This window comes from Larus michahellis, chromosome 5, assembly GCF_964199755.1.
Source record: "Larus michahellis chromosome 5, bLarMic1.1, whole genome shotgun sequence".
NCBI lineage: Eukaryota > Metazoa > Chordata > Aves > Charadriiformes > Laridae > Larus > Larus michahellis.
The window spans coordinates 63204478-63224910 of record NC_133900.1 but is presented as its reverse complement, the minus strand read 5'-3'; positions in this window follow the sequence as shown (position 1 = coordinate 63224910).

Here is a 20433-nt window from a genome sequence, read left to right as displayed (position 1 = left end):
AAGTCTCCTGGATATGGCTCCAGGCAACTGGGTCAACTGCAAAGAGCTTCACTGAGCAAGGGATGACCTCAGAGGTCATATTCTGCAATGTCATGGTAACTATGCAACCTAGAAAGGTACGGAGCCACTTGCATAAAAGCAGCAATTTTAGATGAGGCCACAAAAGTGGGAAGATATAAGAGTAAATGGCTAAGCTTAAAAGGCACTAAAAATACCCTTGTTCATATCTCTTACAGTATTTAAAAAACAAAAGGGATCTGAAATTCTGATTTACAAATGAATCACATTTCTGAAGTAGAATACATAAAGAAAATGGTTCGAACACTGATAATCTCCGATTTCCCTGGAACATAAAGTACAAGCAGAATTCCCAGCTGGTTAAGGTAGCAAACATGGGGGTGGAGAGAAAGACTAATTATACATTAGCTCAGTTAAACTAATTCATGGGGGACTGCATCACATGAATTGATGAAATAAATGTTAGTATATGAAATGATGGAAGAACTAGTAAACATGTAATCATTGTAAACCCATCTCTGTGATAGGTAGCCTGGATTTGTAAATGCTCCAGTAAAAATGAGACTTTAATAGAGATTAAACCTGTCCAACCTGCATATATGCTACGATTTGTTTTCAACAGCAATTAAACTGACAGTAAAATCAGCAGAAAAAGAGCGTAACCATCAACCGCAAACAGAAGGCAGCCCCTCGGAATTTCCTGGAAAAGTGAAGTAATGATAATCCTGAGGGACAAAACACAGTTTAATTATACAAAAACACAAATTAAGTCAATAGAATCAAGGTGTTTGATTATACCAAAAGGGAAATAACTTGGATGTTAAAACAAAAGACAAAAAGATTCTTTTACAAATCTTTACGTGGTGTAAATCCTACAGCTGTATCAAAGTCAGGGGTAGATCATGGCTATGTAGATCATGGCTAGGGATCCAAACTTCGAGAAGTTTATTTTGGAAGAAAGTAAAGTATAGTTCATACCCTTCCTTTCACATTGAATAGTGTTTTGTTCTTCAGTCCTCATAATTCCAACAAATTATTTGCAAAACAAAATAATATTCAAGGCGCTGAAACTTCAAGGTTTAGAAGAAATTCACAAAAGAGGGCAAAGCTGATAGCAGAATGTCAGCTTTTGTGCCCATAAACAAAGCTGCTGCTTCTCTATAACCCTGAGGTCTACAGAATGTGCTATACACAATGTTTATCATTCAAAACCCTTATTAACACATTTCTTTCACCTGGAAAGACAAACACATGTTTATGCAACTTTGATAAATGCCCTATTTTAGTAAATTCAATCAGAGTATATTGTTATAAACAGGTATACTTTTAAGATAGGCAAGAAGCATTTCTATAAAAAGGTGCATTTATATATTTCCTATGTGATTATGCTTAATTTATAGAACTTGCCCTCAGAGTGTATTTACATAAAACACAAGAGATCCCATCAGGATCTGCAGGTTAGCACTGAGGGTATCAGCCAGCCTTGGTATTCAACATGAAGTTTCTTCTCTCCTCCACAATTTCTCCTCTGTGACACTGAATAAATAACAGACTTGCCGTTTTTGAGGGTCCCACACAAAGGTTTTGTGATAATCTTCTGAATCTGATCGTAGATTCTATGTTTGGTTGTATAATTCAGCTAGGATGTCTTTTAGAAAGACCTCACATCTTGATTTTGAAACTTCGGCTAATGGAGAAAACATGACCTTTTTATTAGATGATACAACAGTCACCTTCAGCTTAAGAAAAATGTATATTACATTTAAATAGGAACTGAATTTCAGCCTTTGAAGTAAGTCACTCCATTGCTCCGGGCTTCTTTTTCCACCTGCTGTATTTTGTTCACTTAGCCCAGATTAAACCAACACGTTGACTGCAAGCAAAATTCATCTTGAGCGATTCTTCCATCTCACCCACGATGACTCTTTCCCCCAAGAAAGTAGCTCTTGTGCTCGTCCTTGTGCAGTACCAGTACAAACCAAGCTGCTACCTCATCCAAAACAAGGCAGGGGGCAGGTTTTTGCCCATGTAGGACTTAGAGAATCTGCTGTGAATAAGGGGTGGGGAAAAGCATCCAAGTCACCTGCCTCCACCTTTCTGAGCAAAAGCACAGAGGTGTGTGGCATACAGAGGAGTGACATGCCATTGCCCCACGACCACCAACAGGGATTTGGAGAGATGCATTCCTGCATCAAGGGTTATTACCATCTCCGAGCACATTCTGGAGGTAGGGGAAGGAGCACCTCCTGCCCAGGCAGTATGCGTGTGACAGCTGGAGGAGGAGGAGGAAGGTGTTTCCTCTGTGGGGCCACCCTCAACTGTGCCACATGGCTGGTGCTGTTGCCACCAGGTTGATCAGCAGAGAAGGTCCCAGAGTCACACTGGGACTGCCACATTTATATCACAGCTTTTCTGGGAAGGGAGTCTTCCCTTACTACTGCTGCACAGTGTCTGTTACAGTGTCTGTTAGAGATAACATTGCACAGTGTCACACAAAGAGAAGAAAGACGTACTGGTGCTGACTTGCGATTGGAATAAATTGTTAAATTTCTTCTCATAGCCTGCTGCAATTGAAATTCCTACTCAATGTTTTTTCTGCTAATTTCTAACTTGTGTTTATTTAGGGAAAAAAATTTAGATGGCTTAAAAGGGTAGGAATCCTCCCACTCTTAGCACAATACTTTCAATGATTTACTTTCCTAGCTAGATCTTTTTCCCTTTATTACTCAGGTAAATGTCGAACAGCAGTCTTGGCCTGCGTACAGTAGATAATGCATGTTGACTCCACTTCTAACAAATTAACGACAAAGACACCACTTTCTGAATATTCATTTTCTCAGAGGGATTGGATTCTTTCTGCTGATTTCAGCAGCCTTTGTTCTCAACAACCAACCACCACTATTATCATCTAGTAAACATGACATCCTGAAGCGAGGGTTCAACCGACTCTAACAGAATTCTGACAACACCCAATTGACTAAAAGAAACGCGGGGAGATACCTGAGATGACAAAACATTTTAAATGTTAGTAAATTATGACCTTAACGTGGCTGCTGCCAATGGAGAAAAATGGCATGTCTAAATAGCTGCAGACAAAATGGTGGGCGGGAGGAGGCAGAGCTCCACAAGTGATAATTTACTTAGTGAACTATATCACAAACAGTATTGTAATTTTGTAATAGATCTGAAGTGGAGAAAAAGGCAACAAGTAAAATCTTCTTAATGAGCATTTAAACAGAAAGTCCCCAAAGCAAGAACTGAATCGACATGGGCAAGTCTCACTGAACCAAATCTCACTGACGCTTTGCTATCTCCTAAACTGAGGTGACAAGCTGTCCGCCCCGGGGAGAACAGAGAGCCATGAGCTGATGAAACGGGGGAATGTACTTAGATATGAGTACAGCCACCCAGTTCTAATCTCTCCCACCAAGTATCTTGGCTGTATAACCCTTGGACTTGCACAGGCTGCCCTAATTGACAGGCTGTTCAAATGCTGCACTTGATGCTTCTTTTGCCTTTGCTTTTCAGGATTTTATATTAGCTCATACAGACATTATAAGTTATTTACTTAAGTGAGGAGGTATTCAGATGCTTTGCGACACAGATACATGCTTTAAAGAATTTTCCAAAGCACTTACTCAGTCAACTGCCATCACAGCTAATGAGCATGAAGCTTTTCAATGTCTTGAGATCTACACATTTCTTTCAAAATCTGGACTATATGCTTTCTGAGGTCATTTAACACCACTCATGGTGAGCTATGTTGGAAGAATTAAGCCTCAAATGGGCTGTATTTTTTTTAGCTGCAACAATACTAGGGAACTGGACATAACACCGAAATAGAGATGCTAATGAACCTCCTGGTGATAAATCTTTTAGGCCAGCTGGTCAATTAGTTTCATTTTGAGTTGTTCTGCATAACCTCTCAAAAATAATACAAAACAGGACACGTTTTGAAAATAAAGACATATACTCACCATAACAGTCTTAATCCTGCAAACTTTCTTGCAGCCTGACACGCCACTGGGCTCCAGAGCAATTGTAAATGGAAACCCCACCTGGACATAAGTAAACCTGAATACTCTTCAGAGAATAAGCCTAAAACCCCGTTTATGCCCATTCCCCAGGGACCGATGCTGCAAATGACTGTCTCGCAGTATAAGGAAAAGTCTGGTAAACCAAAATGATAGTGAAATAGTTCTGGGAATTGGACCCATTAGTTACTAGACCACTGATTCAAACTCCCCCCATCTCCCTTGAAGATTCAACAGAATGAAAGATAAATAACCTTCTCTCAGAGGTTGGTTTTGACCACAGTTCTTTACAAAAGCCAACCTTCAAAGGTAAATATCTGAGTATTTCATGTTTTTTTAATCCCTTCTAAAAATGATTTATGATTTTTATTTCTATTTCAAATGCTTAAGAACACTCATTATGAAAAGAAATATAGCTCAGCAGGATCCTCACACAATATGTTGATTACAATTCTATGGTATTTATTTAAGACTGAGAAAAATGTCCCTGGCAAAATGCCTGTATCTTTCACTACTGTCTACAGTCAGCACAGAGTCTGCATAACTGCAGAGGTTAAAAAGGCTAAATTTTGGGTACATTTACTTGCTGCTTTAATTATTGAGGAGAAAACAGTTGGTCACTAGAGGCTGATAACATTCCTACTGTTAAAGGCCTTTTTATCTCCCAGGGTAATGAGAGACTTTACTTTTTATATAAATAATTCTCTCTATATAATGCTAGGGTTTTTACATATGTCAAGTTTTGTATTAATTTTAATTAAAAACAAGTGATTATAATACCAATACAGGGTGACTATGCAAAGATGATAAATTACAAATTATTGATAATTAAATATTACATGTGAAGGTACTTAGAAGTATTCATATTTATAATTAACAATAATCTGAAATTAAAAGAAGCATATGAAAACCAAGACTTTCTACTGTATTAAGATCGCCTTCCTATAAGATCCTGCTTTCTCTTATGAAATTATTCATTTAAAAGCTTATAACTAAATATTACAATATTTAATTTTTTTACTACACGATCAGTTAATTACAGGCTTTGCTTTTGGTACCTTCTTACATTCTTTTTGTTCTGACTGATACAATATATGTCTTGTCACAAGTAACCGAATTTTTTCAACTATATGATTTACAGTTTTCTGTTCAGTTGGTAATCTAGCAATTGAATAGTTTGTGCACAGCTAAGCTGTTGTGGCAGTTCATCACCTCTGTAATTTTAAATTTTTTTTTAATGATCTCTGATGTGGAGAGGTTTGTGGAGCTTTACAGGGAAAATCAATTAAAATATTTGCAAATCTTGTTTTGTATACAAAATATTTTTTATAATATTTTTATTTTTCATATTCATAAAATAACCTCTGAGTTTACTTCAGTGATATCTAAGAGATATTTCAGTTTTCAGAATGTCATGTTGTAAGTTAAAGTGTAATGAGTTTTCGTAGATTGATGTGAATCTGATTTTCAGAATTGTTGAGTCCCCAGTAATACCAGTTCAAGCTAATGAGAGCAAACAAGCCTTTGCTTCTCTAAAAAAAAGTCAATCTTTTATGCAGATGTGCATTTGTAATGAACATTCATAAATACCTATAAATAATAAAATAAAAAAGAACATGATAAATTGAACTAATTCTGTCAATGTGCAGCATGGGCTTGCATTGGTGCTAATAGCAAAAAAAAGGTTTTAGCATCAAACAGTTTGTTAATATCGGTTATGTCTCAAGTGAAATGAGTGAATGCGTGCATGTGCACCTGTGCAAAAATGTGCAACAATAAAGATATAATCATTTTGTATGTGCTCACATACACAAGGTAAATCTCACAATCTTTGTTTGAAAGGCAGCACGGCTCCAAGCATTTTTGCTTTTGAAGCCTCATAGACCTTTTCCTTTCTTCATTTCTCACTCCCTCTCTAGGGTGAAGGACATAAGGGCATGTATATTGCTGACAGGAAAAACCTAGCCTAATGAAAATAAGCTGAGCTAAAGATTCGAGAAGAAGGATACCTCAACACTGAAATTATAGGTATTTGCTTTCTGTGCATTTTAGCACCAAACGGATGAAACACTGGTGCCAGCAACTGGAGTGTAGATAAGGAACAGATCAAGAGCTTTTCGTGTGGAAAGATTGCATTAGCCTAGGGAACAATAGTCTCCAGATACTGCTGAGCCACACTGTAAAGCAGAAATATAATTTAAACAAGTGAGAGCAGGTATATATTACCCACTGACCTACTGCCATGGTTCTCATTTCTTAACCTTTAAAGAGAAACATCTATTTGTTGGAGGACAAAGGAATGGTCCTGGTGTAGAAGAGAATGTGATATATCTCAACACACAGTAAAATATGGCTTATGTTTATAGACCATTCTTCACACAAATGAGTACATAAACATACGAAGTCTGTCATCATTAATTTTGTTTTCTTCTCTGAAATAATAAAAAATCAAAACAAAGCCCAAATGTTTCTATGCAATGGTTTTAAATGAATGTTTCACACAAGAGAAGCAATATTTCCAATTTTGTAAGTCAGATTACATGGCCGCTTGAAGGGTGACTGCAGACACCCTTTATTCCCTTTATTCAGTGTTACATGTTATCATCATTATGGGAGTTTTGCCTTTCACCCTAACACTTAGGGCTCATCCCACTTTTAAGCAGACTAGAAAGGGCACATTCATCTCCATGGCCTAGTCCCACATTGCTGCAGAGAGCCCTCCACCACAGGCTAGTGACCCGCAGGGAGAGACACCGGGAAATGGGTCAGCCCAGCTCAGCAGCATTCAGCTAAGAAGAATCCCTAAAAATTTTCCCATGGCAATTCAGATCACTTTAAACATTTTGCATGCTGACATTATCTTTTTTATATATATATAAATATATCCTTGAATTGTGGGAGCTCTTTTACAGAAAAACCCCAATGAGCAGACGTAGCCAAAGGAGGGGCTACTCCCCAAAAAAAAGCAGGCAGGGCCTCCAAACTCACCACAGTCCAAGCAGAAATGCGTACTTAGAAGCCAGATGGATCCGCTAAGCTTGGTGTAAGAACAGACAAAACCCCTTGAAAAGAATCCAAAACAAAGTTTATGACACCATTTTACTGGGGTTTTAGAAATAACCTCTTATGGATATTGCTGCAGAAAATGGGTGATTGTGCCTCAGTTTTCTCTTTTCATTATGTTCAGTTTTAATAACACTATCACTAGCTCATCTTGTGAGTAATTTTAAGGTAACAGCCATTATAAAAATAACAAACAGATGAAGGGCATTAACCTGGAAACTTTTGACATTAACAGACCTGCTTGCATGCATAAGTATTGGGCACCACAGAAAATTTTTAGCTAATATTTAAGCTATGAGCAATGTATCACCTTAAAATCAGTCTACATTACTGAATATTACTTATCTTAAGACATAAATTTGTTTGCTTGATCTCCATATTATCCTGTAATGACCCCTTAGAGATGATCTTCTTTCAGCACCATCTGCTACCAGAAAAAGCAAGTACGTACATGTATATTTTTCAACTCTTCATATGCAGTTAATACTTCCTCTTGGTAAAGTAACCTAATCCATAGATAGGACTGGTCATGTTCAGAAAGGAGAAAACCCACAGCCTGGTGAATTTAATATTATGTATTTGAATATTGGCTGGTAGTAAATAAACAGCTGCTTACTGTGTTTTATGCAATATTTACTGTAAGTAGTTTATACTATTCTAGAATATTACCCAAGAAACTATATCCATCCTCCTAAGACTAAAAGCACTACTAGTCCTCCTAAGATTAAAAATATCATGTAAATAATATTTGCCTGTACAGTAACCCACCAATTTTACCACCTTTACAATTACTGGTTTCACAACATGGGAATGATTGACTTCCTAGTGAGAGGTATTATTCTGCACAAGCAAAGGTAGGAGAACATGACCTGAGCAACGTGCTTACATAAAAGTTAATCTTGTTCCCACTGAATGGCTTCACAAACCGCTAGGGAAGCAGGACTACCTATTTGACTTTATGTGCTCCTTTCAAAGATGCATTCAGAACCTAATAATTCCTTTCAGATATATCCACCTTATGTAAGACAGTTTCTTCTTTCAGTGTGTATCACAGCTACCTCATAGACCATGGAAATTACAGAGCTTCACTACTGGAATCAAATACAATGAAGAACAAAAGCTGTTTTCAAAGTGATGTGTTTAAAAACTAACACTTTCAGTGTAATTAATAGAGCGGTGAATTAACATCAAGTTATTTTTCTCCTCAGACCAAATTATAGCCTGAGATACCTATATGCTGTTTCCAGTGAGTTCTATAAAGTACATTTACAAACGTGCATGCCCTATTTAGAGTTTTAGTAGAGCGGCCATGCCTCATGCCCATCACTATGTCAGAGCCTGAGCTTACACACACAGTTCCAAGGGACACGGTTTTTGTCAGATTATTGTATCTGTCCAAGATATCTAGTAGAAGACTAACAGTAAAGCCACCAACTCAGCTTTCCTCTTTGTTCTGTTAATCCAGGTATTTCAAAAGTAACATGGAGAGGGGAAAAAATAAATTAAAAAAACCAACCCTGAAGCAATGGAAAATAGTCAGCTAAAGCAGACGAGGAGAAATTGTGGTCAAAAGAAAAAAGGTTTAAAACCACTGTTCCTTATTTTATTCCTGTCTTTCTTACTTCAAGACTCAGGTATATGTGTGGTCTACAGAGAGCACAGAGGAGTTCCCATCATATACCCACGTTTATGCATTTAAAATCTGGTAAATACAGATTCTTTCTCTTTGCTGTTATAACCAAGCTTTAGTATGTCATGACTGTGAGGCACATTGCATCCACAAACACAGAAGCACTATGTGCAGGAAGGAAGAAAGTACCACTATCTCCACTGGGAAATCTGAGGGCACAGTTTCATGTTACAGGTCTATGGATCCCATCTGAACTGGCACTCCTGGAGTAGGCAGCCCCACTCCCAAAACACCTGCCCTACCTGCAGGGGTACATTCCTAAAATTGTCTTAAGTCTGACCCCGAGCATGCACAGCTGCAGGTGATGGAGACAAAAAAAAAAAAGTATGATTTTGCAGGGTGATGTTCTGCTGTATGAGCCAGCTGAACCCAGCTGACCCTGCAGCTGCACAACTGCAATGTCCCATCAAGGGGAAGGCGCCAAAGATGGGTAGGGGGAGCAGGACTGCCACTTTCAGAGCCAGTCACCGTTAGATGGAGCTACATGTGAAACCCATGCTGAGATATAAGAGCTACCAGGGTATGACATAGTGGCAGTGCCCAAAGCTAGTGCAGGTCTAGGTCTCCAGCCTCATGACCAAAGTGCTGGGAGAGGAAACTACAACAATGGCAGTTGTGAGGTGTTAAGGGGACCTAATCAAGTCAGCTATATTCTAGGCAGCTAGGTCATTTGATGAGCAGGGATGTGCTTAATGTTTAAATGCTTTCCTGAGCTGCAACCTTAATGAACTTCAATGAAAAAAAGGCTACAATGGGAAAGGAAGTTGAGGGGGGAAGATGCAGAAAGAAAGTATCATGTTGGGAAAAAAAAAAAAAAGCCCTTCTATCCCTCATCTTCCTCCACAGGGGAGGGAGGGAATAAACAATACGCATTTGCCAATTTATTGCCAGTCATTGACTTGGCTGTAATGTTTATCACTCTCTTAATCTGCCACAAATTCTTTTTTTGACCCCACGGCACAGGCATATCAGCCAGCAAAAGCCTCTTCTTCCTCCCTGCATGGACCAAAGCAGACAAGGGGACAGTACACACCATGCCGTGCCTCTGCCCCTCTGTGAAAGCTCAGTGAGGTGGTGTAGCACAAGCATGTGACCTTCCTTCCTTTCTGCTATTCACTTTGAAGCCATTTCAACATTGTGCTGGGATTGCTGTTGTGCCTGGACCTTTTGGAGCAGAAAATGGAGGGTAGGGACCAACACAAGTATGGTTTCCTCTATTCTTTTCGTCTCTCTTTCCCCAAACACCAGCACAAATACCAAAAACAATTTAACCTGTATTGTTCGAAGAATTAGCATATCCACTACATTTTGCTGCCCTAATTATCTGCTTTGTTTTCCTCTGCCTCTGATTCTCCTCCTCACCAGATCAAGTATATTGTCATGTACCATTTGAAATTGCTGGAACACAAAACACTAGCATACATTTCACAAATTTGTACATTTATAGTATATGTCCCAGCTTTTCAGCATGGGTGACAATGATGTACTTTAGTTACAATCGAGAACATCAACAGATTGTATTACAATCTGTCACACATTCTCAGCAGGGAGAAATTGGCAAGTCACTACACTGAAGAACAGTAATCAAGCATCTGGAATATTACAGTACAAGTAGATTTTATATGATCTGACTAGTTGAAGCAATTTATAATAATGACTTTTTAAAAATGAGCTTGCCAACAAGAGGTCTCTGTAACAAGCTTATGTTCATATTGACACCAGAATACTTAATACATGTGTCTCTGATCAATAGTATCTCTCTTCTATTTTGCTAATGACACTGTTCTAAATTATTTGCACCCAAAATAGATGCATTTTAAAGGCAAAAAGAAAATCTCTTGGTACTAATCAAAAGTAATACCCTATTTTTATAGATTCCTAATGCTCAGGAAGAACTTTTAAGAATGCTCAGTAAGCAAAACATTTGTGTCATTTTCTGCACCATTGGCAAGCAAAACATAATAACTGCTTTCTCTCATGTGAGGAGAATGATATATTGAACAATCTGACAAAAATAGAAAGGCTGTCAAAAAATAATCCAAAGGGGAAAAAAATTGTCCTCTGGTCTCTATCACTCTGAGCATGGACCATTACAACGGCTCTTTTTGTTCAAAGAAAACCAATAAGAAAAGAATCAAAGAAACTGTGAATATGATGCTTAATTCCTGAAAGCACAAGTTATTAATGTTCTAGCTGAGGTGAAAAGCTCAATATAGTAGCCTACACTGACAGAGATCCCAGGTCAAAAAACTGCTAATCTGCTTCTAAGGTTGTATCTGTCAATCAACAGCACACAAGATAGAAAGGAGAAATCTAAAGAGAATGCTACAGTTTTCCTGCAAGACAAATATTTAAAAAGCAAGGCAAAATGAAATTCAAAGTTGTAATTCTATAAAATTATTTTAAAATAATGCACAGTTAAATTTATTCAAACAAAATTATTCCTATCTTCCCATTCTGAAAATATGTATGCGTAATAGAAACTTGAAACAGAAATTTTAGGGCAGTCTTTAAGAAGGGTACAGTTTATGATTAAGGTATATGGTTAAGAATTAAGGTCTAAGATATTTCAAACCTGGAATACTTATGAAATATATAGTAAGATTAATTAAACAGTTTTGATTTATGGCTAGACTTAAAACCAGAATAGCTAAGCACAGACTTGCAGAGCCTTAAAGCCATGGTCTGACCCACTTCTCACAACCAATGACACCTGTGCAGCCAGAGGACTGATAACAGCAGAGGGTATGAGCTAAATGAAGGAATCAGACTAGTCATACATTGTTGTTGCTCCTCATTCTCCTCCTTCGTCTTCTTGACCCCAAAACAACTCCTTCTTCAGACAGTCAAGCTAGTCCTTACCATCAAGACCCATGTTAGGCACAGGAAGAGAGCTGCTATACCTCTCCTTCCCCTCTGGTCTAGTAAGTGAAGTGAAGTTTCCCATCTGTTCTGCCGGTCATACACGGCTGAAGGAAAAAAACTTACCCAGGGATACCAATTTCTTCATGTCCACACTTGTGAGTGGCAAACCTGGCAATAGACATACACATATGTGCACACTACCAGATTACAGGCCTTTGGTGTGTCTCAGGGTCAAGAAAAACACCATCTAAAAGGAAATCTTCATGCGACTGACAGCTCTAACCCATTCACAACCCACTGTCATGGGAGACTTAGGACAGCAGATGTTCACCTGACCAAGAGCCAGCCTTACATCCAGTGCCTCCTCTCCTACTGCTATGTCCTGAATCCTGCAGACCCTTTCATACTCATCTTACAGCATGTATCTGTTGATGTCTCTCAAAAAAAATCACTGGATCAGTCTCATCAAGAATTAGAGCTACAGGAACACTTCTAAATTCCTCTCTTGCCTTTCTTGGAGTTGTCTTAGTGCTGATGAGGGGCTGCTAGAGCTAGATGCAGCTTAAGCACCATAGTTTTCAGGGGAAGCCACCACTGTCTCCCTTGAGTTTGGCCTAGCTCAACCTTATTACTCAGATGGGCTTCATTAGATCCACACTCATTGGCAGATAATCCCAAAGTGGAAATCCTGAAAGACTTACAAGTTGTGAGGTTGAGGTTGAGAAGACTTAGTTATAACACTGAGTTTAAGGGAAGAACAACAGATCCTCAAAGGTCCTGGTGTGATACAGAGGAATGAAGACACACAAGCTCCTCTGTGTTCACACACAAGAGCCGAGAAGGAGCTTTCCAGAGCACTTGGAGTTATCCAGAGTAGACACTCCTGTAAAAAAGGGTTAAAATCAGCTATTAGGACTTGTTCTAAGACAAGGACAATGTTCTTGAGCTAGAAATCTAGCAACCCTTGGTCCTTTCAGTTTAAAACTAGTTTTTGTGTGTTAAGGTTGGCAGACAGCCTGACCAAGCTGCAGGTGCCTTTCTTCTGAACTTTCCTCCTGATGTTTGCTAGTTTACCTGCTGTTTTATTTAAAAATGTGACACAAAACAGTTCAGACTCACAGCAGTGACCACCTATTCCAACTTGGAGCTCTCACTGCCTGCTGACCATCTTCAGGGTGCTTTGTGGAAGATGAGGGATGGAGAAAAAGGGATGCAGCAGCACATGGATGTGCTCTGCTGATGGAGAAAAGAGGGTCACCACAGAACATTTAGGGAGAGCAAACTGTGCCTAAGGGCTTCAAAGTGACTGTCATGTCTGGGTATGACTCCCAGTATGAACATGAACAGCGTGGGTGATTTGGTAAATGCCAAGGGAAGTAGTGAGAGGGATCAGGCAGCGCCTAGGGCATCAGCATCTGATGTGAGTACTACAAAGGAGGTTGGCCCCAGGAGGAAGAATGAGGCGCTGAAGTCCTGGCAGGGAGCTATTGCTTTAACATCAAAAGATCGAGTGCTACAGTAGCTCATTTCTTTGTTTTTACAGTCTGGAAGGCTCCACAGGGGTAATTCCTGCTCTGCTCCCTTGCCAGAGGAAGCCCAGCACATATGACCTCTGATAGATGTTTCTCCCCCACTGTTAGGGAACTGTAGAAAAGTGCCTGTCAGGTTGGGACATCCACAGAGGCATAGCTAACCCCGACACACATGTAAAGGAGCCTGACAGCTCCCTAAAAGAAAGCAAGCAGCCTGAATAGCTGCTTGAAGAACAGAAAGTCAGAGAATAAATACATGAAGATGCCACTTCTCCATGGAACAGCTTAAGCATGACCGATAGGGCTGTGTCAATAATGATATACACAGGCAAAGCCGCTGCTTATCTGCTGCTGTTCTGCTTTTGAATCATGAGGAACCATATTCAGCTCTTTGCATTCACTCAAAGGGGACTACAAATAAGGACCACAAATATAAAACTGAAAGATCAAACAGGGGACAAAAAATGAAGGGAAATGTTGGGCTAAGAGGTAAAAAAGCAATATGTAGAGCTCTCTCAGTACTGAGAGCAGTGTTAGAAAAGTTAGACCAGTCCGCTTGTGAAAGCAGAAAGAGCAGAAAGAAGACAGAAAGGCTGCTGAGACGTGATGCAGCAGTATGAGGGTCTTCACATTTATGAAGGGACAAGCAGATCGGGTTGTCCTCTTTGGAAGAAGGAGAAGAGGAGGAAAATTAAAGACAGCTGGAGCTTGAAGAATATGCGAGTATGACAAAAAGGAGAGGGAAAGATTCCTGATCCAGCTTTCTGATTAGGGTGTTAATGTTGTGTTTCCTACAGCCTTGAATAGATTTTAGCGGACTGAGATGTTGACACTGATTTCGCAAAGCAACAACTTCCTGATGGGGTATTCTGAAGTCAGTCACTAAACTCTACCAAGTAATTTTAAAATCCAAATCTGCACATTCCTTTGTGTGAAATTTATGGCATTTTCTTGTAGATGAAAATGAAAATTAGGGTTCTTTGATTTGATTTGGAGGAGGTCTCACTGCTATTAATGAAATTCTGTTGCTCAGTGTACTGGAACCAACTTAAAATATTCTATCATACCTCAAAATTTACATAAATATTTCCCAAACCATTTCATTAGAGTTTAGAGAAAAAAACACCATACATAAATATAAATTCATTTAATTTCATGGTTAGTTCCTTAATACTCTTCCAGCAAATGTCCTCTAAACTATTTTCTATGTACAACGAATTCTTCACAAAATAAGATTTGACTGAAGCATAGTGCTTTTTATTAAATATTCACAAAGACTATTTAATACTTTTTTATAAATACGTTTTTAATGCAGAGGTTGGTAAAGTGTGAATATGGAAGTCTCAGCTCTATGAATATGTTTATTGTATGAGTCTTTATGGAAGGGAGAGGAAAACCTTCTGACAGAATATTGCTTAAGAAATCGACCAAGGTATTCTATCTTTTGGTCATCATATGATATATTATTTCATACAGCAGCAAAGCCAAAAGCACATTTGTTAACATCTATCACATCATTTTTCAAAATTACTTTAGAAATGTGAGCTCAATGTTGTATATTGTAACAGTATTTTCCATTATGTGTGAGAGTATAATAAAATAGTAATAAAAGCTCTTTATTTACACAGTAGCTCAACAGTCCTGCTTACACAGGACATTTTCATCCTATTCCATTTTTAACAGTTGCAAACATAATGCTGATTTTGCAGCTGATATAGCAAAGGACAAGTCATGTTCAGCATCATGACAGCTAGCTGCACTTAAACTCATTGAGAATACAGCTTCAATTTGAGTGTATGATATGATTACTACCAGAGCTTGTCCTTTTCTACACCGCCTGCAAAATCACACCAAGCTCCATCAGCTAACTTGTGTGTTAAAAATTACATTTAAGGAGGATAACATTTGCACTTTCTCAGGCTGCATTTCTTTTACTGAAGCAGGACTTCCTCCATAAGGATGACTCACTGGGTTTCAAAAATTAAGCATTTTCTCATCTTTTATGAAGAAGTTTCAGGTACAACAAGATACCCGCACAGCTATGTCAGATGTGAACTTGTGTTATTTTCACTTAAAATTAATTCTTTCACTTTGCTACATTAATTCTCTGTATTAATTGAGAACCAAAAAATAGAGCTACCTCACTGTTCCTGTTGTATTTCATTGCCAGTTCCTCCCTCTCCTCTGACCACATATCCCCACCGACATAGCTGAACATGCAGTGAGTCTCCTGGGTCTAAAGCTTAGTGCCTGGCAAGTCCTCATGGCCTTCAGCATTTGCTCTGTCTTCATCTGTTGCCCCAGTACATCATCCTGGGGAGTTTGAGCCAAGGCCTGTTCTTAGCTACAGGAGGGTAAACCTGCAGCCACGGTGCTGTGTGTGCTGGCTCACGCTCTTGTTGTCCCCAGCTGCTCCGTCTCAGCTGGGCATCGGCCTCACAGCAGACAGGGGCTGGGGGCCTGCAGGGCAGGAACCAGCAATGACTTGTAGGGACAGTTGCTTATCAGCAATGCACCCGGGTAACTTTGTTAGTACCTCTGTGAGTCACAGCAGAACTGACTTAGGATGCCAGAACAACAGTGTGATCCATTTAGCTTCTGTAACGCCTAAAACGCTTAAACGCTGAATAATTTACCCTTGATCTTTCTGAAACTAAGCTGTGGCTCCTCCCTAAGATAAAAGAATACAGCAAGTATCTGGAGCAGTGGCTCCCAATCACTTTAACAACAGACTACTACCTCAGTATTTTTAAGGACTTTCATATACACTTCTTATATTCTATATTGGAAACACTATAGACAATAAGGTTGCCATGTCCAGTAGTTGCATTAGTGGTCTGCACAGGACACTGACAATCCTACTGGAAAAATGATAACAAAATGAAGCTTTCCAAGAAACAAAAGATAGTCATTAGGAGGTCCCAAAATTCAGCTGATAATGAAAACATTCTGCACTAATTACAGACACTAGAATACATGTAATATAGGTATCAAATAGTAATAGCTGTTTCCTTGCTGTAAAAAGAGCCTTTAAAAACAGCAGTGGAATCTTTGAGTTAGATATATTTAATCAGAAAATGCCTATTTATTTGAATCAGCAAAGAGCTGACCTCAGAAGATCTGGAAAGCAACACACAGAAAGTTCAGAAAACACCAAAACATTTCATCCTGGTGCTTTGAAATTTTAAAATTGCTTTTCCAGAACTAAAAATAATTTTAGAATATAATTATAATAAAAAAGGTTCAAAAAAATCACAGTCAAAAAGAGGAAGATATTTGAAGCTAGTAAATAAATTGTTTCAATTTACTTGAGCTGACTATATTCCTCAGTTTTCCTTGTGAAGACATTTTGGAGACTTTGATATTGCATTCCTTTCTTGAATAGGACCCATTTCAGGCTCAAAAAAATTGTGCAGGAAACAAGCAAACAAATAAAAATCCTTCCTATCCTAAATGAAAATTCATACTTTAGGGAAAAACCTTACAGCTGTCTCTCCTTGGCCTGGTGAAGGACTACCAAAATGCTCTGTGGAGGTCCATTGTACTGCAGTGTTCAGAACCATCCAGCTTTCCCTGACACTCTTTGTTCTGCCCTTCACCGTGTAAAGCTCTCCAGTTTCTTTGTTTAAGACTGCTTTACGAAAGCAATTATAAAGAATACTATTTTTGTGCTTCAAGTATTCTTCAGTCAATGAAGGTTACAATAACATTTTCTTTTTAACACGGATGCTGAGCAAAAAGGCCTAACCTTGCTGCTTCACAGCTCTGGAAACAATTGATCTGCTAGTTCTTTCTGAAAGGATGAAGCTAGATGAAGCAAACACAATATCACGTGGCTCAGAGGTACAATCGACCAGTACGTACACTATCTAAGCAAGTACCTCAGTGGTCCCCAGCCTTGTGATGCTTAACATATTTATCATGTGAATATGCTAGAGAAGATGGCTAAGTAAGGATAAGAAACAGAATTACAGGATGCTAAAGGACAGACTGACAGAGATAAAAATGCAGATGGACATTTATGAAGGTTTCTAGGAAGGGGAGGTCCCTAATCTGGTTGATGTGAAACTGAATTAGGAGCCTAAAATTTATTATCTATTAGTAGCTAGATCCGCAAAAGTGTAATTATTATTTAGATACTTAGCTCCCACATCTTTCAAAGGGACTTAAAGATTGCGTAGACTATGCTGAGATGCAGGTTTTCAGTAGACGCTACAACAGGTTTAAGCAATTTGACCAAGATCCATGCCCAAGTGTTACCTTGATGCCACAAATTCCACATGGGAGTTCCCAGCATCAGCTCAATCCTCTACAAGTTCCTTTCTAACAGAAAGCTCTGCGGCATGTTGGGCTAAGCTAAATTATTTGAAAAGGTTCACAAGAGCAAGATGGGCCTAGAATGCCACTGTATTTAGTATGTGGTTGCCTGGCTTCTCGATATAAAAGGAACATCAAATGTTGCAGGCCAGTGCTGCATCTGCAACAAGGGAAATCAGACTAAATCGACATTAAGGCTTGGATGATACACCTACAGCGTGCACCCGTGTGCTTGCTACATTTAGTACAGGCTGATACTTACGGTATCAGCTTATGATACTTACTTGGCTGATACTACACAGGTAATTTAGTTTGATTTTCACTGATTCTTATAGACATCAGCCTTTTTTCTTAGAGAAAAAGAAGGGAGATGATTTTTTTACTGATGTTATGTTCTGGCCAGCATACAACTTCTATATTTAGCAAATTAAAGCAGTTTAGTTTACAGGTAGACACTATAATAGTACTGTATTCAAGAATTTTCCACATCCATCAATGTATATGTAAAACTGGAAGTTGTCTTGGATTCACTTTGTAAAGTTAACACAAAATGATAAATACACCATTTACAGTTAATTATTACTTTTAAAAAGACCACGAGATCTGGGACTGGTCTTGTGTCAGAGAGTCAAGAGTCACTGGGATTTTTGTTCATATGGAGTCTTTTTTTTCCTGGATCATCTGGAAAAGTTATTTAATAAACATCCTGCTAGTGCACTGACAATGACCACAATCTCTCCTGTTCTCTTCCTGTGGAACATTCTAGCTAACGCTTTCATCTTTTATTACAGAGTTCATGTTTTCAATGGGATGCAGAAGTGTTTTATGGCCCATGAGATGTATAGATAGCGTGTAGCACCAATGATACCGTGGACCCTTCAAACTGGGTATGATTGCAGAGGATTACAGAGAATTAGATCTGATGATGCAGGTGACCATTTCCAGCCTTCCATTCCTGTGCACTTCTCTTTTCATGTTGGATCTGTATCTTCGCACATCTCTTACTTTTGTGGAAGAGATGGCTCATCATACAGCACTTTGCTCAATTTTAGAGCTAAAGCATTCATCAATGAAGAAGGGCTTCTTCCCCCACCACCACCCTTTTATTTTATTCCCCTACAGTCCACAGGGACAAATCTCACAGACACAGAAATTAAATCAGTAGCAGTTGATTCAGGACATTTGAATTTGATTCTCCAAAATGCTGAACAGACTAGACGTTATCCACCAATTTATATAAATAACTGCTTAACCTCAAACATGTTAATAATCACAGACTTCAAAGAAAGCTTTGCTTTGCATAGGAATATAAACTATGGTTTTAATTTACTTTAGTAACAGCTGCTTATTCTAGTGAGAGTACTCTTGTAGCACGATAAAAGCCTGTAGCACTCCTTTAAGTACAGATCTATAAATCTTTTGGTGATCATGCCAAGCCAATCACTAATCTGGTGGTTTAATGGAAAAAGAAAACAAATCATTTACTTAAACCAATGAATCTCAACCTTGGAGTTCAAGACCTAATTGGTTTCCTACATCCTGAACTCTATTAAATTATGTACTCTGTATTTTTCAGATTTTCTGCCTTCTGGAAATTAAAAAAAAAAAAAAAAGAAAATGAATAATCAATTTAAAAGAGCGTGTATATAAAATAAATGTAGCATGTCAATGTGTGAGCCATATTTACCTGCAACATCTGTTGTTGTTCCACCTCATTCTTTGCAAAATAGGTCAAACTATTTTAACAATTCATTTACTAATTTTACCCTAAGAAGCATTTCATTTTGTAACTTTTCTTCCCTAAGTACAGATGGAAATTAATAGTATGCTGCCCAGTAGAGTACAGCTTGGTAAGGTTTTTGTATGAGGAAAAATATGCTGACATTCCAGGGAAGCCTTTGATGATGTAATACTTCTCCCAGGGCACATATAATCTCTTCCATCCATCAGATTAAAAAATATGTGTTAGCTATACACAAAGAAAGCTTCCTCTGTGTCCTAGAGAGGAAGTTCTGTCAGAGAGGCTTTTTCTTTTTTGATCCTTTAACCCAAATTTGTGTGAACTTCATGCTAGACAGTCTGTTTGAAAGTGTAGAAAATACATTGAAGTGATGATCAGAAACTAGTAAAAGATGTATATGCATGGTTAGAGCAAATGCTATCAACATTACGCAGAATGTCTTGTCTGATGTGTTCCCAAAGATTTGTATCACCATATTAAGTTTCTAGTCTAAACTATATTATTAGCTTCCTTAAACATGGAAATTGCTTGTTACCTATGAAACATATTTGCAAATAATTCACGTCATCCTCAAGAGAACTAGTTTTCACAGAAATATGTGGAATTTGTAACTGAAAGTTTCACATTCACCTCAATTACAATATAAAACATCTAAGGGAAAAATAAGTGTAAGTATATGTCATAAAAAATAAAATGCTTTTAAAGGGTAAAGTCCTCTACATAAATTTATATAACCTTTGAGAATAAAGCAATCCACCCTTTCTAAGTGAAATGACCGCAATAACTGGATAGCTCCAGAAACCTCCACTTGCAAATGATTTTTGGTGAAGAAAAGATGTTTCATAATTTAGACACTCAATAATTTGGTATTAAATGTTCCATAAAACACAACTGTAAAAATATCTAATATAATACATTTACTTATTCCTTTTTTAAATCATAAGCCAAATCCTTCAAAAGCACTGAAGCTAGTATCTTCACAGAAAGCCTTAAAAGTTTATGGACCCATTTTCCAAAGAATCCTGAAACAGTCACACTCTTAATCAAGTGTACACAAAGGTCAATATTTCTGAAGACATGTCTACGGAATAATAAAGAAAAACAACAACCAACTGTCCTGTGTCAGGTGGAAAATTACTTCCCGTGATTTTTTTTAACAAGTATAAAAGCTTT